The sequence below is a fragment of the Siphateles boraxobius genome, unplaced genomic scaffold (genome assembly GCF_051911475.1).
Source record: "Siphateles boraxobius isolate OS27281-9 unplaced genomic scaffold, OSU_SipBor_1 25, whole genome shotgun sequence".
NCBI lineage: Eukaryota > Metazoa > Chordata > Actinopteri > Cypriniformes > Leuciscidae > Siphateles > Siphateles boraxobius.
In genome coordinates this window covers 2,564,432-2,591,619 of record NW_027508866.1, presented here as the reverse complement: position 1 = coordinate 2,591,619, position 27,188 = coordinate 2,564,432, and the positions used below count along the sequence as shown (strand labels likewise).

General features: G+C 45.9%; 20 non-coding genes across 20 annotated transcripts; 14 read left to right on the top strand and 6 right to left on the bottom strand.

The window, feature by feature from the left end:
- The first annotated feature begins 2,761 nt into the window (after nucleotides 1-2,761).
- Nucleotides 2,762-2,833, top strand: trnap-cgg (transfer RNA proline (anticodon CGG)). Its single transcript has one exon. It is a non-coding gene; the product is annotated as a tRNA-Pro (tRNA).
- A 1,444-nt stretch (nucleotides 2,834-4,277) lies between these two features.
- trnar-ccg (transfer RNA arginine (anticodon CCG)) lies at nucleotides 4,278-4,350 on the bottom strand. The gene has a single exon. It is a non-coding gene; the product is annotated as a tRNA-Arg (tRNA).
- A 160-nt stretch (nucleotides 4,351-4,510) lies between these two features.
- Nucleotides 4,511-4,582, top strand: trnap-ugg (transfer RNA proline (anticodon UGG)). The gene has a single exon. It is a non-coding gene; the product is annotated as a tRNA-Pro (tRNA).
- A 1,871-nt stretch (nucleotides 4,583-6,453) lies between these two features.
- On the top strand, nucleotides 6,454-6,525 carry trnap-cgg (transfer RNA proline (anticodon CGG)). Its single transcript has one exon. It is a non-coding gene; the product is annotated as a tRNA-Pro (tRNA).
- Nucleotides 6,526-8,290: 1,765 nt separating this feature from the next.
- Nucleotides 8,291-8,362, top strand: trnap-cgg (transfer RNA proline (anticodon CGG)). The gene has a single exon. It is a non-coding gene; the product is annotated as a tRNA-Pro (tRNA).
- A 1,452-nt stretch (nucleotides 8,363-9,814) lies between these two features.
- Nucleotides 9,815-9,887, bottom strand: trnar-ccg (transfer RNA arginine (anticodon CCG)). The gene has a single exon. It is a non-coding gene; the product is annotated as a tRNA-Arg (tRNA).
- Nucleotides 9,888-10,047: 160 nt separating this feature from the next.
- Nucleotides 10,048-10,119, top strand: trnap-ugg (transfer RNA proline (anticodon UGG)). The gene has a single exon. It is a non-coding gene; the product is annotated as a tRNA-Pro (tRNA).
- A 1,163-nt stretch (nucleotides 10,120-11,282) lies between these two features.
- Nucleotides 11,283-11,354, top strand: trnap-ugg (transfer RNA proline (anticodon UGG)). Its single transcript has one exon. It is a non-coding gene; the product is annotated as a tRNA-Pro (tRNA).
- A 2,061-nt stretch (nucleotides 11,355-13,415) lies between these two features.
- On the top strand, nucleotides 13,416-13,487 carry trnap-cgg (transfer RNA proline (anticodon CGG)). Its single transcript has one exon. It is a non-coding gene; the product is annotated as a tRNA-Pro (tRNA).
- A 1,435-nt stretch (nucleotides 13,488-14,922) lies between these two features.
- trnar-ccg (transfer RNA arginine (anticodon CCG)) lies at nucleotides 14,923-14,995 on the bottom strand. The gene has a single exon. It is a non-coding gene; the product is annotated as a tRNA-Arg (tRNA).
- Nucleotides 14,996-15,155: 160 nt separating this feature from the next.
- trnap-ugg (transfer RNA proline (anticodon UGG)) lies at nucleotides 15,156-15,227 on the top strand. The gene has a single exon. It is a non-coding gene; the product is annotated as a tRNA-Pro (tRNA).
- Nucleotides 15,228-17,044: 1,817 nt separating this feature from the next.
- trnap-ugg (transfer RNA proline (anticodon UGG)) lies at nucleotides 17,045-17,116 on the top strand. The gene has a single exon. It is a non-coding gene; the product is annotated as a tRNA-Pro (tRNA).
- Nucleotides 17,117-18,551: 1,435 nt separating this feature from the next.
- trnar-ccg (transfer RNA arginine (anticodon CCG)) lies at nucleotides 18,552-18,624 on the bottom strand. The gene has a single exon. It is a non-coding gene; the product is annotated as a tRNA-Arg (tRNA).
- A 160-nt stretch (nucleotides 18,625-18,784) lies between these two features.
- Nucleotides 18,785-18,856, top strand: trnap-ugg (transfer RNA proline (anticodon UGG)). The gene has a single exon. It is a non-coding gene; the product is annotated as a tRNA-Pro (tRNA).
- A 1,817-nt stretch (nucleotides 18,857-20,673) lies between these two features.
- trnap-ugg (transfer RNA proline (anticodon UGG)) lies at nucleotides 20,674-20,745 on the top strand. The gene has a single exon. It is a non-coding gene; the product is annotated as a tRNA-Pro (tRNA).
- Nucleotides 20,746-22,180: 1,435 nt separating this feature from the next.
- On the bottom strand, nucleotides 22,181-22,253 carry trnar-ccg (transfer RNA arginine (anticodon CCG)). The gene has a single exon. It is a non-coding gene; the product is annotated as a tRNA-Arg (tRNA).
- Nucleotides 22,254-22,413: 160 nt separating this feature from the next.
- Nucleotides 22,414-22,485, top strand: trnap-ugg (transfer RNA proline (anticodon UGG)). Its single transcript has one exon. It is a non-coding gene; the product is annotated as a tRNA-Pro (tRNA).
- Nucleotides 22,486-23,997: 1,512 nt separating this feature from the next.
- Nucleotides 23,998-24,070, bottom strand: trnap-cgg (transfer RNA proline (anticodon CGG)). Its single transcript has one exon. It is a non-coding gene; the product is annotated as a tRNA-Pro (tRNA).
- Nucleotides 24,071-24,230: 160 nt separating this feature from the next.
- trnap-ugg (transfer RNA proline (anticodon UGG)) lies at nucleotides 24,231-24,302 on the top strand. The gene has a single exon. It is a non-coding gene; the product is annotated as a tRNA-Pro (tRNA).
- A 1,883-nt stretch (nucleotides 24,303-26,185) lies between these two features.
- trnap-cgg (transfer RNA proline (anticodon CGG)) lies at nucleotides 26,186-26,257 on the top strand. Its single transcript has one exon. It is a non-coding gene; the product is annotated as a tRNA-Pro (tRNA).
- Nucleotides 26,258-27,188: the final 931 nt, after the last annotated feature.

Genomic DNA, 27,188 nt, shown 5'->3' with positions numbered 1-27,188 from the left:
CCGTGCCTGAAGGTCTCAGACGGAATCCCCGGAAAGGGGTGCCAAGTCAGAGACCACGCCAAACCTCATCGAGCTGAATCCTCAGCTTTAAGATCCACCTGCCATCCTACCATCAGGTTCCACCTGCTACCCTACTACCATGGTCCACCTGCTACATGACCATCAGGATTCACCTGCCAGTCGGCCATTGTGATGATTGTCGTCCGATGATGTTCACACAGGGACTTCATCCGACGAAAAGGGGGAATATGTAGCGACTGACCGAATCCTGTTTTCCTTTCACTACTGAACAAATATGAACACATATATGTTTAATTCACAAAACCTTGAATCATGTGAAATGGTGCCCCAATGTCTGCCAGCAGGTCATTGATTAACTCCATTTATGACGCATTGCGCAATCAAGAAACAGGTCCCCGTTGTTCTCAAACCCTCACGTGGTGCACACCAGGGATGGACAATATACCCTAAGGATACACACACACACACACCACACATACCCGCACACAAACGTCCTTTGTGTGCAACTTAGGATAGGAATGTCCTTAATGTATATAACACAGAATTGTATCTAACCTTCCTGTATGCATGCATATCTAATTAGTTTTGTCCTATTCTATAGATGTAATCGGAGACTGGTCTGTAACTTCAAATCTTAAGTGTATTTCTAAAGAAAGATTACCTAACAGTATCATCTTCTGTAACTCTCCCTCTTGCTAGGTCATAAAACTTTATGACCCCCAAAAGGAATTCCAAGGGAATCACAGCTCCCACTTGAATTCTGATAAAGAAAGAGGAATAGACTCTGCAATCTTATATTTTCTATAAGTATAACCACTTAAGAAATGTATAAACATGAATTTGATCTTTCCTAGGTCATAGTAGCTGGTATTATGGCTTTATAGTCATGTGAGTGAACATTAAATGTGTGTAATTCTGCATATGAATGTAACTTTATGTTTCTTCTACTCTTTCCGGCCATTCTTGGTACCTGTTTGACCGTCTTGTTTTGACTAAACAAGTCATACATAGGATATTACAGTAAAATGTATTGTTCTGTGTGTACAATCTTTCTGGCTAGAAATGACAAAATGTTATACCATCTTAAATTATCCTGACAAGACAAAGAAGAACTTTTCCCGCTGGAGATGCTCTAAGATGATTGGTTCACATACGCGAAGCAGGCGTGAACCCCTCCTCTCTATAAGAGACTGACAAGTTTCTAAGAGAGCACTTTCCCTGTGAGAGGTTTCCGGTCCCATGGCTCCTTAGGGAGCTTTACACCGCGTTTCTTTTCTTTTCCTTTCTTTACTAAGTTTTATTTTCATTCTTCGCCTCTCCCTCCCGATGAACCCACATAGTACTTGACGTCACGTTCTGCAGCATGAGAGGCTGATGCTTTGGCAAAATTGAACTTTTTTCGCAGGTCTGTAGATGCTGTAGTGGGATTCAAAGCATTTTAAATCGCTCTTAACTGAATTACCGTGGCTCTTTTGCAGAAACGCTAAGCACGGGTATACTTGTTGTTCTGTGGAGTTTCTTTGAACAACTTTTCATTGACTTTTTGCAGCATCGGCTTAGAGCAAGCGCAACAAGCACGCCCTAGTAACAGCCTCCCTAGGTGGGAGGCTGATGCCTTTTAGTTCAAAGTCAAGCCTACGGCATAGCCTATATGCGGCTGTTTACATTTAGAGCCCGCCATTTCTGTTCCATGTGTTTTTCTCCAATTACACAGCCATTTTGGTTATATGGACAAAACAAACGTATGAATGATGTTTTTCGATGACTAGATTAATTTAAAGTTCATGACTCTTTCCCACCTGTTTTGTGTGTAGTCTGCCTCTCTGCTTTCGTACGCAAAGCCTTCGTCGTAGGTCCAGTGCAAAAGCAAGAAGGGGCCTTTTCCCCTTAGGCCACTGGGCCTCTTGCGCACAGTGCTTTGTGTAATTTCAGCCTGAAAGGGCACATGCACGGGCAGGCAAGAATGATTCACTGACAGTCTGACGCACACAAAACCCCACCACAGCTATCCGAAGTTTGTCCGTTCTATGCTAACTCAGATCTTGCGGTCATTATTGCTTTGAACAAACCATCCTTGAATTTGTCAAACATCCAACTTAAATATAGCCCATTAAAGACTACCCAGGTGGGACTTGAACTCACAATCTCCAGCTCCGGAGGCTGATGCCTTATCCATTAGGCCACTGGGCCTTGTCTGGAGTTCTTTTTCCTTTGATCAGTAATTTGGCCTCAAGGGGTTTCTAACGCTCAAACAACTACACTTTCGTATCTCGACGCCAGGTCGTGTTCCGTCTTTGAGATGGGCTTCACTGAATTTGTGGCGCCCTCCCGAAAGACTTAATGTAAAAGAGGCTCGTTGGTCTAGGGGTATGAATCTCGCTTTGGGTGCGAGAGGTCCCGGGTTCAAATAACGGACGAGCCCGGGGATTTCAGACCAAGCAGCTAGAGCAACAAGGTTGGATCCTTCCTTTTGCAGCACTGAGCCAAACTCAAAACTGTCATGTATTTGAAACCCTTACTACTGCTTGTGTTCATCTGTACTACAACATAGCCAAGATTCAGCCAGATGACAAGCGCTTATTTCCTTGCACAGAACGAACTCAGAATCGCTGCCTGCCAGGGAGTGTGGCTCCCTAACGACAAACGCTTTCTATTAAAACTAGTGCCTTCCCATTCTGTAAGAGGCCAGCATTCAGTGACTCTACAACTGTACGCAAGTAGCCAAATCTATTGCCAGTCAGGCTCGTTGGTCTAGGGGTATGATTCTCGCTTCGGGTGCGAGAGATCCCGGGTTCAAATCCCGGACGAGCCCAGCAGTTTCAGAACAAGCAGCCAGTCAGATGACAAGCGTTTATTTCCTGCACAGAATGTACTCTGAATCGCTGCCTGCCAGAGAGTACAGCTCCCTAACGACAAACGCTCTTATTAAAACTAGTCCCTGCTCATTCTGTTTGAGGCCAGCGTTCGGTGACTGTACAAGTGTACGCAAGTAGCCCCATCCAGCGTCAGGCAGGCTCGTTGGTCTAGTGGTATGATTCTCGCTTCGGGTGCTAGAGATCCCGGCTTCAAATCCCGGACGAGCCCTCTCACCTTTAGTATGAGTTCAAGGGTTCTCTGACTCTGTATGCAATTGCATGTGATACCACAGGATTTTTTTTTTCTTTTTTTAAGCTGGGTGATAAAACAAATTGTGCTCTTCTTGGTGTATGAAAGGCATTGTTTTCCCTTAGAAGTTGACAGAGAAGAAAGCTCATTCTGACGGAGAAGAAAGCTCATTCAGAAGCTCAAGCCCGCTTGAATGAGTCCGTCAGAAACTAGACTTGCTGAAGTTCTCTCTGGAGCTGAGACTCAGTGAGTTGCCCAAAAATCACCCGAAGGGCAATCTGATTATGGAGGAGTTAGCCATGTTGTCCTCCCCACCTCTCAGCCCCTGCCAAAGCATTTACTTTTCTTTATCAACAACTTCATAGTCTGGCCATTTACTGCAACCCACATAGTACTTGACGTCACGTTCTGCAGCATCAGAGGCTGATGCTTTGGCAAAATTGAACTTTTTTCGCAGGTCTGTAGATGCTGTAGTGGGATTCAAAGCATTTTAAATCGCTCTTAACTGAATTACCGTGGCGGTTTTGCAGAAACGCTAAACACGGGTATACTTGTTGTTCTGTGGAGTTTCTTTGAACAACTTTTCATTGACTTTTTGCAGCATCGGCTTAGAGCAAGCGCAACAAGCACGCCCTAGTAACAGCCTCCCTAGGTGGGAGGCTGATGCCTTTTAGTTCAAAGTCAAGCCTACGGCATAGCCTATATGCGGCTGTTTACATTTAGAGCCCGCCATTTCTGTTCCATGTGTTTTTCTCCAATTACACAGCCATTTTGGTTATATGGACAAAACAAACGTATCAATGATGTTTTTCAAGTTCATGACTCTTTCCCACCTGTTTTGTGTGTAGTCTGCCTCTCTGCTTTCGTACGCAAAGCCTTCGTCGTAGGTCCAGTGCAAAAGCAAGAAGTGGCCTTTTCCCCTTAGGCCACTGGGCCTCTTGCGCACAGTGCTTTGTGTAATTTCAGCCTGAAAGGGCACATGCACGGGCAGGCAAGAATGATTCACTGACAGTCTGACGCACACAAAACCCCACCACAGCTATCCGAAGTTTGTCCGTTCTATGCTAACTCAGATCTTGCGGTCATTATTGCTTTGAACAAACCATCCTTGAATTTGTCGAACATCCAACTTAAATATAGCCCATTAAAGACGACCCAGGTGGGACTTGAACTCACAATCTCCAGCTCCGGAGGCTGATGCCTTATCCATTAGGCCACTGGGCCTTGTCTGGAGTTCTTTTTCCTTTGATCAGTAATTTGGCTTCAAGGGGTTTCTAACGCTCAAACAGCTACACTTTCGTATCTCGACGCCAGGTCGTGTTCCGTCTTTGAGATGGGCTTCACTGAATTTGTGGCGCCCTCCCGAAAGACTTAAGGTAAAAGAGGCTCGTTGGTCTAGGGGTATGATTCTCGCTTTGGGTGCGAGAGGTCCCGGGTTCAAATCCCGGACGAGCCCGGGGATTTCAGACCAAGCAGCTAGAGCAACAAGGTTGGATCCTTCCTTTTGCAGCACTGAGCCAAACTCAAAACTGTCATGTTTTTGAAACCCTTACTACTGCTTGTGTTCATCTGTACTACAACACAGTCAGATGACAAGCGTTTATTTCCTGCACAGAATGTACTCTGAATCGCTGCCTGCCAGAGAGTACGGCTCCCTAACGACAAACGCTCTTATTAAAACTAGTCCCTGCTCATTCTGTTTGAGGCCAGCGTTCGGTGACTGTACAAGTGTACGCAAGTAGCCCCATCCAGCGTCAGGCAGGCTCGTTGGTCTAGTGGTATGATTCTCGCTTCGGGTGCTAGAGATCCCGGCTTCAAATCCCGGACGAGCCCTCTCACCTTTAGTATGAGTTCAAGGGTTCTCTGACTCTGTATGCAATTGCATGTGATACCACAGGATTTTTTTTTTCTTTTTTTAAGCTGGGTGATAAAACACATTGTGCTCTTCTTGGTGTATGAAAGGCATTGTTTTCCCTTAGAAGTTGACAGAGAAGAAAGCTCATTCTGACGGAGAAGAAAGCTCATTCAGAAGCTCAAGCCCGCTTGAATGAGTCAGTCAGAAACTAGACTTGCTGAAGTTCTCTCTGGAGCTGAGACTCAGTGAGTTGCCCAAAAATCACCCGAAGGGCAATCTGATTATGGAGGAGTTAGCCATGTTGTCCTCCCCACCTCTCAGCCCCCGCCAAAGCATTTACTTTTCTTTATCAACAACTTCATAGTCTGGCCATTTACTGCAACCCACATAGTACTTGACGTCACGTTCTGCAGCATCAGAGGCTGATGCTTTGGCAAAATTGAACTTTTTTCGCAGGTCTGTAGATGCTGTAGTGGGATTCAAAGCATTTTAAATCGCTCTTAACTGAATTACCGTGGCTCTTTTGCAGAAACGCTAAACACGGGTATACTTGTTGTCCTGTGGAGTTTCTTTGAACAACTTTTCATTGACTTTTTGCAGCATCGGCTTAGAGCAAGCGCAACAAGCACGCCCTAGTAACAGCCTCTCTAGGTGGGAGGCTGATGCCTTTTAGTTCAAAGTCAAGCCTACGGCATAGCCTATATGCGGCTGTTTACATTTAGAGCCCGCCATTTCTGTTCCATGTGTTTTTCTCCAATTACACAGCCATTTTGGTTATATGGACAAAACAAACGTATCAATGATGTTTTTCGATGACTAGATTAATTTAAAGTTCATGACTCTTTCCCACCTGTTTTGTGTGTAGTCTGCCTCTCTGCTTTCGTACGCAAAGCCTTCGTCGTAGGTCCAGTGCAAAAGCAAGAAGTGGCCTTTTCCCCTTAGGCCACTGGGCCTCTTGCGCACAGTGCTTTGTGTAATTTCAGCCTGAAAGGGCACATGCACGGGCAGGCAAGAATGATTCACTGACAGTCTGACGCACACAAAACCCCACCACAGCTATCCGAAGTTTGTCCGTTCTATGCTAACTCAGATCTTGCGGTCATTATTGCTTTGAACAAACCATCCTTGAATTTGTCGAACATCCAACTTAAATATAGCCCATTAAAGACGACCCAGGTGGGACTTGAACCCACAATCTCCAGCTCCGGAGGCTGATGCCTTATCCATTAGGCCTTACTACTATAAGCTTACTACTGCTTGTGTTCATCTGTACTACAACATAGCCAAGATTCAGCCAGATGACAAGCGCTTATTTCCTTGCACAGAACGAACTCAGAATCGCTGCCTGCCAGGGAGTGTGGCTCCCTAACGACAAACGCTTTCTATTAAAACTAGTGCCTTCCCATTCTGTAAGAGGCCAGCATTCAGTGACTCTACAACTGTACGCAAGTAGCCGAATCTATTGTCAGTCAGGCTCGTTGGTCTAGGGGTATGATTCTCGCTTCGGGTGCGAGAGGTCCCGGGTTCAAATCCCGGACGAGCCCAGCAGTTTCAGAACAAGCAGCCAGTCAGATGATAAGCGTTTATTTCCTGCACAGAATGTACTCTGAATCGCTGCCTGCCAGAGAGTACGGCTCCCTAAAGACAAACGCTCTTATTAAATCTAGTCCCTGCTCATTCTGTTTGAGGCCAGCGTTCGGTGACTGTACAAGTGTACGCAAGTAGCCCCATCCAGCATCAGGCAGGCTCGTTGGTCTAGTGGTATGATTCTCGCTTCGGGTGCTAGAGATCCCGGCTTCAAATCCCGGGCGAGCCCTCTCCCCTTTAGTATGAGTTCAAGGGTTCTCTGACTCTGTATGCAATTGCATGTGATACCACAGGATTTTATTTTCTTTTTTTAAGCTGGGTGATAAAACAAATTGTGCTCTTCTTGGTGTATGAAAGGCATTGTTTTCCCTTAGAAGTTGACAGAGAAGAAAGCTCATTCTGACGGAGAAGAAAGCTCATTCAGAAGCTCAAGCCCGCTTGAATGTGTCAGTCAGAAACTAGACTTGCTGAAGTTCTCTCTGGAGCTGAGACTCAGTGAGTTGCCCAAAAATCACCCGAAGGGCAATCTGATTATGGAGGAGTTTGCCATGTTGTCCTCCCCACCTCTCAGCCCCCGCCAAAGCATTTACTTTTCTTTATCAACAACTTCATAGTCTGGCCATTTACTGCAACCCACATAGTACTTGACGTCACGTTCTGCAGCATCAGAGGCTGATGCTTTGGCAAAATTGAACTTTTTTCGCAGGTCTGTAGATGCTGTAGTGGGATTCAAAGCATTTTAAATCGCTCTTAACTGAATTACCGTGGCTCTTTTGCAGAAACGCTAAGCACGGGTATACTTGTTGTTCTGTGGAGTTTCTTTGAACAACTTTTCATTGACTTTTTGCAGCATCGGCTTAGAGCAAGCGCAACAAGCACGCCCTAGTAACAGCCTCCCTAGGTGGAGGGCTGATGCCTTTTAGTTCAAAGTCAAGCCTACGGCATAGCCTATATGCGGCTGTTTACATTTAGAGCCCGCCATTTCTGTTCCATGTGTTTTTCTCCAATTACACAGCCATTTTGGTTATATGGACAAAACAAACGTATCAATGATGTTTTTCGATGACTAGATTAATTTAAAGTTCATGACTCTTTCCCACCTGTTTTGTGTGTAGTCTGCCTCTCTGCTTTCGTACGCAAAGCCGTCGTCGTAGGTCCAGTGCAAAAGCAAGAAGTGGCCTTTTCCCCTTAGGCCACTGGGCCTCTTGCGCACAGTGCTTTGTGTAATTTCAGCCTGAAAGGGCACATGCACGGGCAGGCAAGAATGATTCACTGACAGTCTGACGCACACAAAACCCCACCACAGCTATCCGAAGTTTGTCCGTTCTATGCTAACTCAGATCTTGCGGTCATTATTGCTTTGAACAAACCATCCTTGAATTTGTCGAACATCCAACTTAAATATAGCCCATTAAAGACGACCCAGGTGGGACTTGAACCCACAATCTCCAGCTCCGGAGGCTGATGCCTTATCCATTAGGCCTTACTACTATAAGCTTACTACTGCTTGTGTTAATCTGTACTACAACATAGCCAAGATTCAGCCAGATGACAAGCGCTTATTTCCTTGCACAGAACGAACTCAGAATCGCTGCCTGCCAGGGAGTGTGGCTCCGTAACGACAAACGCTTTCTATTAAAACTAATGCCTTCCCATTCTGTAAGAGGCCAGCATTCAGTGACTCTACAACTGTACGCAAGTAGCCGAATCTATTGTCAGTCAGGCTCGTTGGTCTAGGGGTATGATTCTCGCTTCGGGTGCGAGAGGTCCCGGGTTCAAATCCCGGACGAGCCCAGCAGTTTCAGAACAAGCAGCCAGTCAGATGACAAGCGTTTATTTCCTGCACAGAATGTACTCTGAATCGCTGCCTGCCAGAGAGTACGGCTCCCTAACGACAAACGCTCTTATTAAACCTAGTCCCTGCTCATTCTGTTTGAGGCCAGCGTTCGGTGACTGTACAAGTGTACGCAAGTAGCCCCATCCAGCGTCAGGCGGTCTAGTGGTATGATTCTCGCTTCGGGTGCTAGAGATCTCGGCTTCAAATCCCGGACGAGCCCTCTCACCTTTAGTATGAGTTCAAGGGTTCTCTGACTCTGTATGCAATTGCATGTGATACCACAGGATTTTTTTTTTCTTTTTTTAAGCTGGGTGATAAAACAAATTGTGCTCTTCTTGGTGTATGAAAGGCATTGTTTTCCCTTAGAAGTTGACAGAGAAGAAAGCTCATTCTGACGGAGAAGTAAGCTCATTCAGAAGCTCAAGCCCGCTTGAATGAGTCAGTCAGAAACTAGACTTGCTGAAGTTCTCTCTGGAGCTGAGACTCAGTGAGTTGCCCAAAAATCACCCGAAGGGCAATCTGATTATGGAGGAGTTAGCCATGTTGTCCTCCCCACCTCTCAGCCCCCGCCAAAGCATTTACTTTTCTTTATCAACAACTTCATAGTCTGGCCATTTACTGCAACCCACATAGTACTTGACGTCACGTTCTGCAGCATCAGAGGCTGATGCTTTGGCAAAATTGAACTTTTTTCGCAGGTCTGTAGATGCTGTAGTGGGATTCAAAGCATTTTAAATAGCTCTTAACTGAATTACCGTGGCTCTTTTGCAGAAACGCTAAGCACGGGTATACTTGTTGTTCTGTGGAGTTTCTTTGAACAACTTTTCATTGACTTTTTGCAGCATCGGCTTAGAGCAAACGCAACAAGCACGCCCTAGTAACAGCCTACCTAGGTGGAGGGCTGATGCCTTTTAGTTCAAAGTCAAGCCTACGGCATAGCCTATATGCGGCTGTTTACATTTAGAGCCCGCCATTTCTGTTCCATGTGTTTTTCTCCAATTACACAGCCATTTTGGTTATATGGACAAAACAAACGTATCAATGATGTTTTTCGATGACTAGATTAATTTAAAGTTCATGACTCTTTCCCACCTGTTTTGTGTGTAGTCTGCCTCTCTGCTTTCGTACGCAAAGCCTTCGTCGTAGGTCCAGTGCAAAAGCAAGAAGTGGCCTTTTCCCCTTAGGCCACTGGGCCTCTTGCGCACAGTGCTTTGTGTAATTTCAGCCTGAAAGGGCACATGCACGGGCAGGCAAGAATGATTCACTGACAGTCTGACGCACACAAAACCCCACCACAGCTATCCGAAGTTTGTCCGTTCTATGCTAACTCAGATCTTGCGGTCATTATTGCTTTGAACAAACCATCCTTGAATTTGTCGAACATCCAACTTAAATATAGCCCATTAAAGCAACCCAGGTGGGACTTGAACTCACAATCTCCAGCTCCGGAGGCTGATGCCTTATCCATTAGGCCACTGGGCCTTGTATGGAGTTCTTTTTCCTTTGATCTGTAATTTGGCTTCAAAGGGTTTCTAACGCTCAAACAGCTACACTTTCGTATCTCGACGCCGGGTCGTGTTCCGTCTTTGAGATGGGCTTCACTGAATTTGTGGCGCCCTCCCGAAAGACTTAATGTAAAAGAGGCTCGTTGGTCTAGGGGTATGATTCTCGCTTTGGGTGCGAGAGGTCCCGGGTTCAAATCCCGGATGAGCCCGGGGATTTCAGACCAAGCAGCTAGAGCAACAAGGTTGGATCCTTCCTTTTGCAGCACTGAGCCAAACTCAAAACTGTCATGTTTTTGAAACCCTTACTACTGCTTGTGTTCATCTGTACTACAACATAGCCAAGATTCAGCCAGATGACAAGCGCTTATTTCCTTGCAAAGAACGAACTCAGAATCGCTGCCTGCCAGGGAGTGTGGCTCCCTAACGACAAACGCTTTCTATTAAAACTAGTGCCTTCCCATTCTGTAAGAGGCCAGCATTCAGTGACTCTACAAGTGTACGCAGAGATCCCGGCTTCAAATCCCGGACGAGCCCTCTCACCTTCAGTATGAGTTCAAGGGTTCTCTGACTCTGTATGCAATTGCATGTGATACCACAGGATTTTTTTTCTTTTTTTAAGCTGGGTGATAAAACAAATTGTGCTCTTCTTGGTGTATGAAAGGCATTGTTTTCCCTTAGAAGTTGACAGAGAAGAAAGCTCATTCTGACGGAGAAGAAAGCTCATTCAGAAGCTCAAGCCCGCTTGAATGAGTCAGTCAGAAACTAGACTTGCTGAAGTTCTCTCTGGAGCTGAGACTCAGTGAGTTGCCCAAAAATCACCCGAAGGGCAATCTGATTATGGAGGAAATAGCCATGTTGTCCTCCCCACCTCTCAGCCCCGCCAAAGCATTTACTTTTCTTTATCACCCACTTCATAGTCTGGCCATTTACTGCAACCCACATAGTACTTGACGTCACGTTCTGCAGCATCAGAGGCTGATGCTTTGGCAAAATTGAACTTTTTTCGCCGGTCTGTAGATGCTGTAGTGGGATTCAAAGCATTTTAAATCGCTCTTAACTGAATTACCGTGGCTCTTTTGCAGAAACGCTAAGAACGGGTATACTTGTTGTTCTGTGGAGTTTCTTTGAACAACTTTTCATTTACTTTTTGCAGCATCGGCTTAGAGCAAGCGCAACAAGCACGTCCTAGTAACAGCCTCCCTAGGTGGGAGGCTGGTGCCTTTTAGTTCAAAGTCAAGCCTACGGCATAGCCTATATGCGGCTGTTTACATTTAGAGCCCGCCAGTGGGAACTAGTGCCTTCCCATTCTGTAAGAGGCCAGCATTCAGTGACTCTACAAGTGTACGCAAGTAGTCGAATCTATTGTCAGTCAGGCTCGTTGGTCTAGGGGTATGATTCTTGCTTTGGGTGCGAGAGGTCCTGGGTTCAAATCCCGGACGAGCCCAGCAGATTCAGAACAAGCAGCCAGTCAGATGACAAGCGTTTATTTCTTGCACAGAACGTACTCTGAATCGCTGCCTGCCAGAGAGTACGGCTCCCTAACGACAAACGCTCTTATCAAAACTAGTGCCTGCTCATTCTGTTTGAGGCCAACGTTCGGTGACTGTACAAGTGTACGCAAGTAGCCCCATCTTCTTTGAACAACTTTGAATTCACTTTTTGCAGCATCGGCTTAGAAAAAGCGCAACAAGCACGCCCTAGTAACAGCCTCCCTAGGTGGGAGGCTGATGCCTTTTAGTTCAAAGTCAAGCCTACGGCATATTCTATATGCAGCTGTTTACATTTAGAGCCCGCCATTTCTGTTCCATGTATTTTTCTCCAATTACACAGCCATTTTGGTTATATGGACAAAACAAACGTATCAATGATGTTTAGCGATGACTAGATTAATTTAAAGTTCATGACTCTTTCCCACCTGTTTTGTGTGTAGTCTGCCTCTCTGCTTTCGTACGCAAAGCCTTCGTCGTAGGTCCAGTGCAAAAGCAAGAAGTGGCCTTTTCCCGGACGAGCCCTCTCACCTTTAGTATGAGTTCAAGGGTTCTCTGACTCTGTATGCAATTGCATGTGATACCACAGGATTTTTTTTTCTTTTTTTAAGCTGGGTGATAAAACAAATTGTGCTCTTCTTGGTGTATGAAAGGCATTGTTTTCCCTTAGAAGTTGACAGAGAAGAAAGCTCATTCTGACGGAGAAGAAAGCTCATTCAGAAGCTCAAGCCCGCTTGAATGAGTCAGTCAGAAACTAGACTTGCTGAAGTTCTCTCTGGAGCTGAGACTCAGTGAGTTGCCCAAAAATCACCCGAAGGGCAATCTGATTATGGAGGAGTTAGACATGTTGTCCTCCCCACCTCTCAGCCCCCGCCAAAGCATTTACTTTTCTTTATCAACAACTTCATAGTCTGGCCATTTACTGCAACCCACATAGTACTTGACGTCACGTTCTGCAGCATCAGAGGCTGATGCTTTGGCAAAATTGAACTTTTTTCGCAGGTCTGTAGATGCTTTAGTGGGATTCAAAGCATTTTAAATCGCTCTTAACTGAATTAACGTGGCTCTTTTGCAGAAACGCTAAGCACGGGTATACTTGTTGTTCTGTGGAGTTTCTTTGAACAACTTTTCATTGACTTTTTGCAGCATCGGCTTAGAGCAAGCGCAACAAGCACGCCCTAGTAACAGCCTCCCTAGGTGGGAGGCTGATGCCTTTTAGTTCAAAGTCAAGCCTACGGCATAGCCTATATGCGGCTGTTTGCATTTACAGCCCGCCATTTCTGTTCCATGTGTTTTTCTCCAATTACACAGCCATTTTGGTTATATGAACAAAACAAACGTATCAATGATGTTTTTCGATGACTAGATTAATTTAAAGTTCATGACTCTTTCCCACCTGTTTTGTGTGTAGTCTGCCTCTCTGCTTTCGTACGCAAAGCCTTCGTCGTAGGTCCAGTGCAAAAGCAAGAAGTGGCCTTTTCCCCTTAGGCCACTGGGCCTCTTGCGCACAGTGCTTTGTGTAATTTCAGCCTGAAAGGGCACATGCACGGGCAGGCAAGAATGATTCACTGACAGCCTGACGCACACAAAACCCCACCACAGCTATCCGAAGTTTGTCCGTTCTATGCTAACTCAGATCTTGCGGTCATTATTGCTTTGAACAAACCATCCTTGAATTTGTCGAACATCCAACTTAAATATAGTCCATTAAAGACGACCCAGGTGGGACTTGAACCCACAATCTCCAGCTCCGGAGGCTGATGCCTTATCCATTAGGCCTTACTACTATAAGCTTACTACTGCTTGTGTTCATCTGTACTACAACATAGCCAAGATTCAGCCAGATGACAAGCGCTTATTTCCTTGCACAGAACGAACTCAGAATCGCTGCCTGCCAGGGAGTGTGGCTCCCTAACGACAAACGCTTTCTATTAAAACTAGTGCCTTCCCATTCTGTAAGAGGCCAGCATTCAGTGACTCTACAACTGTACGCAAGTAGCCGAATCTATTGTCAGTCAGGCTCGTTGGTCTAGGGGTATGATTCTCGCTTCGGGTGCGAGAGGTCCCGGGTTCAAATCCCGGACGAGCCCAGCAGTTTCAGAACAAGCAGCCAGTCAGATGACAAGCGTTTATTTCCTGCACAGAATGTACTCTGAATCGCTGCCTGCCAGAGAGTACGGCTCCCTAACGACAAACGCTCTTATTAAAACTAGTCCCTGCTCATTCTGTTTGAGGCCAGCGTTCGGTGACTGTACAAGTGTACGCAAGTAGCCCCATCCAGCGTCAGGCAGGCTCGTTGGTCTAGTGGTATGATTCTCGCTTCGGGTGCTAGAGATCCCGGCTTCAAATCCCGGGCGAGCCCTCTCACCTTTAGTATGAGTTCAAGGGTTCTCTGACTCTGTATGCAATTGCATGTGATACCACAGGATTTTTTTTTCTTTTTTTAGGCTGGGTGATAAAACAAATTGTGCTCTTCTTGGTGTATGAAAGGCATTGTTTTCCCTTAGAAGTTGACAGAGAAGAAAGCTCATTCTGACGGAGAAGAAAGCTCATTCAGAAGCTCAAGCCCGCTTGAATGAGTCAGTCAGAAACTAGACTTGCTGAAGTTCTCTCTGGAGCTGAGACTCAGTGAGTTGCCCAAAAATCACCCGAAGGGCAATCTGATTATGGAGGAGTTAGCCATGTTGTCCTCCCCACCTCTCAGCCCCCGCCAAAGCATTTACTTTTCTTTATCAACAACTTCAAAGTCTGGCCATTTACTGCAACCCACATAGTACTTGACGTCACGTTCTGCAGCATCAGAGGCTGATGCTTTGGCAGAATTGAACTTTTTTCGCTGGTCTGTAGATGCTGTAGTGGGATTCAAAGCATTTTAAATCGCTCTTAACTGAATTACCGTGGCTCTTTTGCAGAAACGCTAAGCACGGGTATACTTGTTGTTCTGTGGAGTTTCTTTGAACAACTTTTCATTGACTTTTTGCAGCATCGGCTTAGAGCAAGCGCAACAAGCACGCCCTAGTAACAGCCTCCCTAGGTGGGAGGCTGATGCCTTTTAGTTCAAAGTCAAGCCTACGGCATAGCCTATATGCGGCTGTTTACATTTAGAGCCCGCCATATCTGTTCCATGTGTTTTTCTCCAATTACACAGCCATTTTGGTTATATGGACAAAACAAACGTATCAATGATGTTTTTCGATGACTAGATTAATTTAAAGTTCATGACTCTTTCCCACCTGTTTTGTGTGTAGTCTGCCTCTCTGCTTTCGTACGCAAAGCCTTCGTCGTAGGTCCAGTGCAAAAGCAAGTGGCCTTTTCCGCACAGTGCTTTGTGTAATTTCAGCCTGAAAGGGCACATGCACGGGCAGGCAAGAATGATTCACTGACAGTCTGACGCACACAAAACCCCACCACAGCTATCCGAAGTTTGTCCGTTCTATGCTAACTCAGATCTTGCGGTCATTATTGCTTTGAACAAACCATCCTTGAATTTGTCGAACATCCAACTTAAATATAGCCCATTAAAGACGACCCAGGTGGGACTTGAACTCACAATCTCCAGCTCCGGAGGCTGATGCCTTATCCATTAGGCCACTGGGCCTTGTCTGGAGTTCTTTTTCCTTTGATCAGTAATTTGGCTTCAAGGGGTTTCTAACGCTCAAACAGCTACACTTTCGTATCTCGACGCCAGGTCGTGTTCCGTCTTTGAGATGGGCTTCACTGATTTTGTGGCGCCCTCCCGAAAGACTTAATGTAAAAGAGGCTCGTTGGTCTAGGGGTATGATTCTCGCTTTGGGTGCGAGAGGTCCCGGGTTCAAATCCCGGACGAGCCCGGGGATTTCAGACCAAGCAGCTAGAGTAACAAGGTTGGATCCTTCCTTTTGCAGCACTGAGCCAAACTCAAAACTGTCATGTTTTTGAAACCCTTATTACTGCTTGTGTTCATCTGTACTACAACATAGCCAAGATTCAGCCAGATGACAAGCGCTTATTTCCTTGCAAAGAACGAACTCAGAATCGCTGCCTGCCAGGGAGTGTGGCTCCCTAACGACAAACGCTTTCTATTAAAACTAGTGCCTTCCCATTCTGTAAGAGGCCAGCATTCAGTGACTCTACAAGTGTACGCAGAGATCCCGGCTTCAAATCCCGGACGAGCCCTCTCACCTTCAGTATGAGTTCAAGGGTTCTCTGACTCTGTATGCAATTGCATGTGATACCACAGGATTTTTTTTCTTTTTTTAAGCTGGGTGATAAAACAAATTGTGCTCTTCTTGGTGTATGAAAGGCATTGTTTTCCCTTAGAAGTTGACAGAGAAGAAAGCTCATTCTGACGGAGAAGAAAGCTCATTCAGAAGCTCAAGCCCGCTTGAATGAGTCAGTCAGAAACTAGACTTGCTGAAGTTCTCTCTGGAGCTGAGACTCAGTGAGTTGCCCAAAAATCACCCGAAGGGCAATCTGATTATGGAGGAGTTAGCCATGTTGTCCTCCCCACCTCTCAGCCCCCGCCAAAGCATTTACTTTTCTTTATCAACAACTTCAAAGTCTGGCCATTTACTGCAACCCACATAGTACTTGACGTCACGTTCTGCAGCATCAGAGGCTGATGCTTTGGCAAAATTGAACTTTTTTCGCAGGTCTGTAGATGCTTTAGTGGGATTCAAAGCATTTTAAATCGCTCTTAACTGAATTAACGTGGCTCTTTTGCAGAAACGCTAAGCACGGGTATACTTGTTGTTCTGTGGAGTTTCTTTGAACAACTTTTCATTGACTTTTTGCAGCATCGGCTTAGAGCAAGCGCAACAAGCACGCCCTAGTAACAGCCTCCCTAGGTGGGAGGCTGATGCCTTTTAGTTCAAAGTCAAGCCTACGGCATAGCCTATATGCGGCTGTTTGCATTTACAGCCCGCCATTTCTGTTCCATGTGTTTTTCTCCAATTACACAGCCATTTTGGTTATATGAACAAAACAAACGTATCAATGATGTTTTTCGATGACTAGATTAATTTAAAGTTCATGACTCTTTCCCACCTGTTTTGTGTGTAGTCTGCCTCTCTGCTTTCGTACGCAAAGCCTTCGTCGTAGGTCCAGTGCAAAAGCAAGAAGTGGCCTTTTCCCCTTAGGCCACTGGGCCTCTTGCGCACAGTGCTTTGTGTAATTTCAGCCTGAAAGGGCACATGCACGGGCAGGCAAGAATGATTCACTGACAGCCTGACGCACACAAAACCCCACCACAGCTATCCGAAGTTTGTCCGTTCTATGCTAACTCAGATCTTGCGGTCATTATTGCTTTGAACAAACCATCCTTGAATTTGTCGAACATCCAACTTAAATATAGTCCATTAAAGACGACCCAGGTGGGACTTGAACCCACAATCTCCAGCTCCGGAGGCTGATGCCTTATCCATTAGGCCTTACTACTATAAGCTTACTACTGCTTGTGTTCATCTGTACTACAACATAGCCAAGATTCAGCCAGATGACAAGCGCTTATTTCCTTGCACAGAACGAACTCAGAATCGCTGCCTGCCAGGGAGTGTGGCTCCCTAACGACAAACGCTTTCTATTAAATCTAGTGCCTTCCCATTCTGTAAGAGGCCAGCATTCAGTGACTCTACAACTGTACGCAAGTAGCCGAATCTATTGTAAGTCAGGCTCGTTGGTCTAGGGGTATGATTCTTGCTTTGGGTGCGAGAGGTCCCGGGTTCAAATCCCGGACGAGCCCAGCAGTTTCAGAACAAGCAGCCAGTCAGATGACAAGCGTTTATTTCCTGCACAGAATGTACTCTGAATCGCTGCCTGCCAGAGAGTACGGCTCCCTAACGACAAACGCTCTTATTAAAACTAGTCCCTGCTCATTCTGTTTGAGGCCAGCGTTCGGTGACTGTACAAGTGTACGCAAGTAGCCCCATCCAGCGTCAGGCAGGCTCGTTGGTCTAGTGGTATGATTCTCGCTTCGGGTGCTAGAGATCCCGGCTTCAAATCCCGGGCGAGCCCTCTCACCTTTAGTATGAGTTCAAGGGTTCTCTGACTCTGTATGCAATTGCATGTGATACCACAGGATTTTTTTTTCTTTTTTTAGGCTGGGTGATAAAACAAATTGTGCTCTTCTTGGTGTATGAAAGGCATTGTTTTCCCTTAGAAGTTGACAGAGAAGAAAGCTCATTCTGACGGAGAAGAAAGCTCATTCAGAAGCTCAAGCCCGCTTGAATGAGTCAGTCAGAAACTAGACTTGCTGAAGTTCTCTCTGGAGCTGAGACTCAGTGAGTTGCCCAAAAATCACCCGAAGGGCAATCTGATTATGGAGGAGTTAGCCATGTTGTCCTCCCCACCTCTCAGCCCCCGCCAAAGCATTTACTTTTCTTTATCAACAACTTCAAAGTCTGGCCATTTACTGCAACCCACATAGTACTTGACGTCACGTTCTGCAGCATCAGAGGCTGATGCTTTGGCAGAATTGAACTTTTTTCGCTGGTCTGTAGATGCTGTAGTGGGATTCAAAGCATTTTAAATCGCTCTTAACTGAATTACCGTGGCTCTTTTGCAGAAACGCTAAGCACGGGTATACTTGTTGTTCTGTGGAGTTTCTTTGAACAACTTTTCATTGACTTTTTGCAGCATCGGCTTAGAGCAAGCGCAACAAGCACGCCCTAGTAACAGCCTCCCTAGGTGGGAGGCTGATGCCTTTTAGTTCAAAGTCAAGCCTACGGCATAGCCTATATGCGGCTGTTTACATTTAGAGCCCGCCATATCTGTTCCATGTGTTTTTCTCCAATTACACAGCCATTTTGGTTATATGGACAAAACAAACGTATCAATGATGTTTTTCGATGACTAGATTAATTTAAAGTTCATGACTCTTTCCCACCTGTTTTGTGTGTAGTCTGCCTCTCTGCTTTCGTACGCAAAGCCTTCGTCGTAGGTCCAGTGCAAAAGCAAGTGGCCTTTTCCGCACAGTGCTTTGTGTAATTTCAGCCTGAAAGGGCACATGCACGGGCAGGCAAGAATGATTCACTGACAGTCTGACGCACACAAAACCCCACCACAGCTATCCGAAGTTTGTCCGTTCTATGCTAACTCAGATCTTGCGGTCATTATTGCTTTGAACAAACCATCCTTGAATTTGTCGAACATCCAACTTAAATATAGCCCATTAAAGACGACCCAGGTGGGACTTGAACTCACAATCTCCAGCTCCGGAGGCTGATGCCTTATCCATTAGGCCACTGGGCCTTGTCTGGAGTTCTTTTTCCTTTGATCAGTAATTTGGCTTCAAGGGGTTTCTAACGCTCAAACAGCTACACTTTCGTATCTCGACGCCAGGTCGTGTTCCGTCTTTGAGATGGGCTTCACTGATTTTGTGGCGCCCTCCCGAAAGACTTAATGTAAAAGAGGCTCGTTGGTCTAGGGGTATGATTCTCGCTTTGGGTGCGAGAGGTCCCGGGTTCAAATCCCGGACGAGCCCGGGGATTTCAGACCAAGCAGCTAGAGTAACAAGGTTGGATCCTTCCTTTTGCAGCACTGAGCCAAACTCAAAACTGTCATGTTTTTGAAACCCTTATTACTGCTTGTGTTCATCTGTACTACAACATAGCCAAGATTCAGCCAGATGACAAGCGCTTATTTCCTTGCAAAGAACGAACTCAGAATCGCTGCCTGCCAGGGAGTGTGGCTCCCTAACGACAAACGCTTTCTATTAAAACTAGTGCCTTCCCATTCTGTAAGAGGCCAGCATTCAGTGACTCTACAAGTGTACGCAGAGATCCCGGCTTCAAATCCCGGACGAGCCCTCTCACCTTCAGTATGAGTTCAAGGGTTCTCTGACTCTGTATGCAATTGCATGTGATACCACAGGATTTTTTTTCTTTTTTTAAGCTGGGTGATAAAACAAATTGTGCTCTTCTTGGTGTATGAAAGGCATTGTTTTCCCTTAGAAGTTGACAGAGAAGAAAGCTCATTCTGACGGAGAAGAAAGCTCATTCAGAAGCTCAAGCCCGCTTGAATGAGTCAGTCAGAAACTAGACTTGCTGAAGTTCTCTCTGGAGCTGAGACTCAGTGAGTTGCCCAAAAATCACCCGAAGGGCAATCTGATTATGGAGGAGTTAGCCATGTTGTCCTCCCCACCTCTCAGCCCCCGCCAAAGCATTTACTTTTCTTTATCAACAACTTCAAAGTCTGGCCATTTACTGCAACCCACATAGTACTTGACGTCACGTTCTGCAGCATCAGAGGCTGATGCTTTGGCAAAATTGAACTTTTTTCGCAGGTCTGTAGATGCTTTAGTGGGATTCAAAGCATTTTAAATCGCTCTTAACTGAATTAACGTGGCTCTTTTGCAGAAACGCTAAGCACGGGTATACTTGTTGTTCTGTGGAGTTTCTTTGAACAACTTTTCATTGACTTTTTGCAGCATCGGCTTAGAGCAAGCGCAACAAGCACGCCCTAGTAACAGCCTCCCTAGGTGGGAGGCTGATGCCTTTTAGTTCAAAGTCAAGCCTACGGCATAGCCTATATGCGGCTGTTTGCATTTACAGCCCGCCATTTCTGTTCCATGTGTTTTTCTCCAATTACACAGCCATTTTGGTTATATGAACAAAACAAACGTATCAATGATGTTTTTCGATGACTAGATTAATTTAAAGTTCATGACTCTTTCCCACCTGTTTTGTGTGTAGTCTGCCTCTCTGCTTTCGTACGCAAAGCCTTCGTCGTAGGTCCAGTGCAAAAGCAAGAAGTGGCCTTTTCCCCTTAGGCCACTGGGCCTCTTGCGCACAGTGCTTTGTGTAATTTCAGCCTGAAAGGGCACATGCACGGGCAGGCAAGAATGATTCACTGACAGCCTGACGCACACAAAACCCCACCACAGCTATCCGAAGTTTGTCCGTTCTATGCTAACTCAGATCTTGCGGTCATTATTGCTTTGAACAAACCATCCTTGAATTTGTCGAACATCCAACTTAAATATAGTCCATTAAAGACGACCCAGGTGGGACTTGAACCCACAATCTCCAGCTCCGGAGGCTGATGCCTTATCCATTAGGCCTTACTACTATAAGCTTACTACTGCTTGTGTTCATCTGTACTACAACATAGCCAAGATTCAGCCAGATGACAAGCGCTTATTTCCTTGCACAGAACGAACTCAGAATCGCTGCCTGCCAGGGAGTGTGGCTCCCTAACGACAAACGCTTTCTATTAAATCTAGTGCCTTCCCATTCTGTAAGAGGCCAGCATTCAGTGACTCTACAACTGTACGCAAGTAGCCGAATCTATTGTCAGTCAGGCTCGTTGGTCTAGGGGTATGATTCTTGCTTTGGGTGCGAGAGGTCCCGGGTTCAAATCCCGGACGAGCCCAGCAGTTTCAGAACAAGCAGCCAGTCAGATGACAAGCGTTTATTTCCTGCACAGAATGTACTCTGAATCGCTGCCTGCCAGAGAGTACGGCTCCCTAACGACAAACGCTCTTATTAAAACTAGTCCCTGCTCATTCTGTTTGAGGCCAGCGTTCGGTGACTGTACAAGTGTACGCAAGTAGCCCCATCCAGCGTCAGGCAGGCTCGTTGGTCTAGTGGTATGATTCTCGCTTCGGGTGCTAGAGATCCCGGCTTCAAATCCCGGGCGAGCCCTCTCACCTTTAGTATGAGTTCAAGGGTTCTCTGACTCTGTATGCAATTGCATGTGATACCACAGGATTTTTTTTTCTTTTTTTAGGCTGGGTGATAAAACAAATTGTGCTCTTCTTGGTGTATGAAAGGCATTGTTTTCCCTTAGAAGTTGACAGAGAAGAAAGCTCATTCTGACGGAGAAGAAAGCTCATTCAGAAGCTCAAGCCCGCTTGAATGAGTCAGTCAGAAACTAGACTTGCTGAAGTTCTCTCTGGAGCTGAGACTCAGTGAGTTGCCCAAAAATCACCCGAAGGGCAATCTGATTATGGAGGAGTTAGCCATGTTGTCCTCCCCACCTCTCAGCCCCCGCCAAAGCATTTACTTTTCTTTATCAACAACTTCAAAGTCTGGCCATTTACTGCAACCCACATAGTACTTGACGTCACGTTCTGCAGCATCAGAGGCTGATGCTTTGGCAGAATTGAACTTTTTTCGCTGGTCTGTAGATGCTGTAGTGGGATTCAAAGCATTTTAAATCGCTCTTAACTGAATTACCGTGGCTCTTTTGCAGAAACGCTAAGCACGGGTATACTTGTTGTTCTGTGGAGTTTCTTTGAACAACTTTTCATTGACTTTTTGCAGCATCGGCTTAGAGCAAGCGCAACAAGCACGCCCTAGTAACAGCCTCCCTAGGTGGGAGGCTGATGCCTTTTAGTTCAAAGTCAAGCCTACGGCATAGCCTATATGCGGCTGTTTACATTTAGAGCCCGCCATATCTGTTCCATGTGTTTTTCTCCAATTACACAGCCATTTTGGTTATATGGACAAAACAAACGTATCAATGATGTTTTTCGATGACTAGATTAATTTAAAGTTCATGACTCTTTCCCACCTGTTTTGTGTGTAGTCTGCCTCTCTGCTTTCGTACGCAAAGCCTTCGTCGTAGGTCCAGTGCAAAAGCAAGTGGCCTTTTCCGCACAGTGCTTTGTGTAATTTCAGCCTGAAAGGGCACATGCACGGGCAGGCAAGAATGATTCACTGACAGTCTGACGCACACAAAACCCCACCACAGCTATCCGAAGTTTGTCCGTTCTATGCTAACTCAGATCTTGCGGTCATTATTGCTTTGAACAAACCATCCTTGAATTTGTCGAACATCCAACTTAAATATAGCCCATTAAAGACGACCCAGGTGGGACTTGAACTCACAATCTCCAGCTCCGGAGGCTGATGCCTTATCCATTAGGCCACTGGGCCTTGTCTGGAGTTCTTTTTCCTTTGATCAGTAATTTGGCTTCAAGGGGTTTCTAACGCTCAAACAGCTACACTTTCGTATCTCGACGCCAGGTCGTGTTCCGTCTTTGAGATGGGCTTCACTGATTTTGTGGCGCCCTCCCGAAAGACTTAATGTAAAAGAGGCTCGTTGGTCTAGGGGTATGATTCTCGCTTTGGGTGCGAGAGGTCCCGGGTTCAAATCCCGGACGAGCCCGGGGATTTCAGACCAAGCAGCTAGAGTAACAAGGTTGGATCCTTCCTTTTGCAGCACTGAGCCAAACTCAAAACTGTCATGTTTTTGAAACCCTTACTACTGCTTGTGTTCATCTGTACTACAACATAGCCAAGATTCAGCCAGATGACAAGCGCTTATTTCCTTGCAAAGAACGAACTCAGAATCGCTGCCTGCCAGGGAGTGTGGCTCCCTAACGACAAACGCTTTCTATTAAAACTAGTGCCTTCCCATTCTGTAAGAGGCCAGCATTCAGTGACTCTACAAGTGTACGCAGAGATCCCGGCTTCAAATCCCGGACGAGCCCTCTCACCTTCAGTATGAGTTCAAGGGTTCTCTGACTCTGTATGCAATTGCATGTGATACCACAGGATTTTTTTTCTTTTTTTAAGCTGGGTGATAAAACAAATTGTGCTCTTCTTGGTGTATGAAAGGCATTGTTTTCCCTTAGAAGTTGACAGAGAAGAAAGCTCATTCTGACGGAGAAGAAAGCTCATTCAGAAGCTCAAGCCCGCTTGAATGAGTCAGTCAGAAACTAGACTTGCTGAAGTTCTCTCTGGAGCTGAGACTCAGTGAGTTGCCCAAAAATCACCCGAAGGGCAATCTGATTATGGAGGAGTTAGCCATGTTGTCCTCCCCACCTCTCAGCCCCCGCCAAAGCATTTACTTTTCTTTATCAACAACTTCAAAGTCTGGCCATTTACTGCAACCCACATAGTACTTGACGTCACGTTCTGCAGCATCAGAGGCTGATGCTTTGGCAAAATTGAACTTTTTTCGCAGGTCTGTAGATGCTGTAGTGGGATTCAAAGCATTTTAAATCGCTCTTAACTGAATTACCGTGGCTCTTTTGCAGAAACGCTAAGAACGGGTATACTTGTTGTTCTGTGGAGTTTCTTTGAACAACTTTTCATTGACTTTTTGCAGCATCGGCTTAGAGCAAGCGCAACAAGCACGCCCTAGTAACAGCCTCCCTAGGTGGGAGGCTGATGCCTTTTAGTTCAAAGTCAAGCCTACGGCATAGCCTATATGCGGCTGTTTACATTTAGAGCCCGCCATTTCTGTTCCATGTGTTTTTCTCCAATTACACAGCCATTTTGGTTATATGGACAAAACAAACGTATCAATGATGTTTTTCGATGACTAGATTAATTTAAAGTTCATGACTCTTTCCCACCTGTTTTGTGTGTAGTCTGCCTCTCTGCTTTCGTACGCAAAGCCTTCGTCGTAGGTCCAGTGCAAAAGCAAGAAGTGGCCTTTTCCCCTTAGGCCACTGGGCCTCTTGCGCACAGTGCTTTGTGTAATTTCAGCCTGAAAGGGCACATGCACGGGCAGGCAAGAATGATTCACTGACAGTCTGACGCACACAAAACCCCACCACAGCTATCCGAAGTTTGTCCGTTCTATGCTAACTCAGATCTTGCGGTCATTATTGCTTTGAACAAACCATCCTTGAATTTGTCGAACATCCAACTTAAATATAGCCCATTAAAGCAACCCAGGTGGGACTTGAACTCACAATCTCCAGCTCCCGAGGCTGATGCCTTATCCATTAGGCCACTGGGCCTTGTCTGGAGTTCTTTTTCCTTTGATCAGTAATTTGGCTTCAAAGGGTTTCTAACGCTCAAACAGCTACACTTTCGTATCTCGACGCCAGGTCGTGTTCCGTCTTTGAGATGGGATTCACTGAATTTGTGGCGCCCTCCCGAAAGACTTAATGTAAAAGAGGCTCGTTGGTCTAGGGGTATGATTCTCGCTTTGGGTGCGAGAGGTCCCGGGTTCAAATCCCGGACGAGCCCGGGGATTTCAGACCAAGCAGCTAGAGCAACAAGGTTGGATCCTTCCTTTTGCAGCACTGAGCCAAACTCAAAACTGTCATGTTTTTGAAACCCTTACTACTGCTTGTGTTCATCTGTACTACAACATAGCCAAGATTCAGCCAGATGACAAGCGCTTATTTCCTTGCACAGAATGTACTCTGAATCGCTGCCTGCCAGAGAGTACGGCTCCCTAACGACAAACGCTCTTATTAAAACTAGTCCCCTCTCATTCTGTTTGAGGCCAGCGTTCGGTGACTGTACAAGTGTACGCAAGTAGCCCCATCCAGCGTCAGGCAGGCTCGTTGGTCTAGTGGTATGTTTCTCGCTTCGGGTGCTAGAGATCCCGGCTTCAAATCCCGGACGAGCCCTCTCACCTTTAGTATGAGTTCAAGGGTTCTCTGACTCTGTATGCAATTGCATGTGATACCACAGGATTTTTTTTTTCTTTTTTTAAGCTGGGTGATAAAACAAATTGTGCTCTTCTTGGTGTATGAAAGGCATTGTTTTCCCTTAGAAGTTGACAGAGAAGAAAGCTCATTCTGACGGAGAAGAAAGCTCATTCAGAAGCTCAAGCCCGCTTGAATGAGTCAGTCAGAAACTAGACTTGCTGAAGTTCTCTCTGGAGCTGAGACTCAGTGAGTTGCCCAAAAATCACCCGAAGGGCAATCTGATTATGGAGGAGTTAGCCATGTTGTCCTCCCCACCTCTCAGCCCCCGCCAAAGCATTTACTTTTCTTTATCAACAACTTCATAGTCTGGCCATTTACTGCAACCCACATAGTACTTGACGTCACGTTCTGCAGCATCAGAGGCTGATGCTTTGGCAAAATTGAACTTTTTTCGCAGGTCTGTAGATGCTTTAGTGGGATTCAAAGCATTTTAAATCGCTCTTAACTGAATTAACGTGGCTCTTTTGCAGAAACGCTAAGCACGGGTATACTTGTTGTTCTGTGGAGTTTCTTTGAACAACTTTTCATTGACTTTTTGCAGCATCGGCTTAGAGCAAGCGCAACAAGCACGCCCTAGTAACAGCCTCCCTAGGTGGGAGGCTGATGCCTTTTAGTTCAAAGTCAAGCCTACGGCATAGCCTATATGCGGCTGTTTGCATTTACAGCCCGCCATTTCTGTTCCATGTGTTTTTCTCCAATTACACAGCCATTTTGGTTATATGAACAAAACAAACGTATCAATGATGTTTTTCGATGACTAGATTAATTTAAAGTTCATGACTCTTTCCCACCTGTTTTGTGTGTAGTCTGCCTCTCTGCTTTCGTACGCAAAGCCTTCGTCGTAGGTCCAGTGCAAAAGCAAGAAGTGGCCTTTTCCCCTTAGGCCACTGGGCCTCTTGCGCACAGTGCTTTGTGTAATTTCAGCCTGAAAGGGCACATGCACGGGCAGGCAAGAATGATTCACTGACAGCCTGACGCACACAAAACCCCACCACAGCTATCCGAAGTTTGTCCGTTCTATGCTAACTCAGATCTTGCGGTCATTATTGCTTTGAACAAACCATCCTTGAATTTGTCGAACATCCAACTTAAATATAGTCCATTAAAGACGACCCAGGTGGGACTTGAACCCACAATCTCCAGCTCCGGAGGCTGATGCCTTATCCATTAGGCCTTACTACTATAAGCTTACTACTGCTTGTGTTCATCTGTACTACAACATAGCCAAGATTCAGCCAGATGACAAGCGCTTATTTCCTTGCACAGAACGAACTCAGAATCGCTGCCTGCCAGGGAGTGTGGCTCCCTAACGACAAACGCTTTCTATTAAAACTAGTGCCTTCCCATTCTGTAAGAGGCCAGCATTCAGTGACTCTACAACTGTACGCAAGTAGCCGAATCTATTGTCAGTCAGGCTCGTTGGTCTAGGGGTATGATTCTCGCTTCGGGTGCGAGAGGTCCCGGGTTCAAATCCCGGACGAGCCCAGCAGTTTCAGAACAAGCAGCCAGTCAGATGACAAGCGTTTATTTCCTGCACAGAATGTACTCTGAATCGCTGCCTGCCAGAGAGTACGGCTCCCTAACGACAAACGCTCTTATTAAAACTAGTCCCTGCTCATTCTGTTTGAGGCCAGCGTTCGGTGACTGTACAAGTGTACGCAAGTAGCCCCATCCAGCGTCAGGCAGGCTCGTTGGTCTAGTGGTATGATTCTCGCTTCGGGTGCTAGAGATCCCGGCTTCAAATCCCGGGCGAGCCCTCTCACCTTTAGTATGAGTTCAAGGGTTCTCTGACTCTGTATGCAATTGCATGTGATACCACAGGATTTTTTTTTCTTTTTTTAGGCTGGGTGATAAAACAAATTGTGCTCTTCTTGGTGTATGAAAGGCATTGTTTTCCCTTAGAAGTTGACAGAGAAGAAAGCTCATTCTGACGGAGAAGAAAGCTCATTCAGAAGCTCAAGCCCGCTTGAATGAGTCAGTCAGAAACTAGACTTGCTGAAGTTCTCTCTGGAGCTGAGACTCAGTGAGTTGCCCAAAAATCACCCGAAGGGCAATCTGATTATGGAGGAGTTAGCCATGTTGTCCTCCCCACCTCTCAGCCCCCGCCAAAGCATTTACTTTTCTTTATCAACAACTTCAAAGTCTGGCCATTTACTGCAACCCACATAGTACTTGACGTCACGTTCTGCAGCATCAGAGGCTGATGCTTTGGCAGAATTGAACTTTTTTCGCTGGTCTGTAGATGCTGTAGTGGGATTCAAAGCATTTTAAATCGCTCTTAACTGAATTACCGTGGCTCTTTTGCAGAAACGCTAAGCACGGGTATACTTGTTGTTCTGTGGAGTTTCTTTGAACAACTTTTCATTGACTTTTTGCAGCATCGGCTTAGAGCAAGCGCAACAAGCACGCCCTAGTA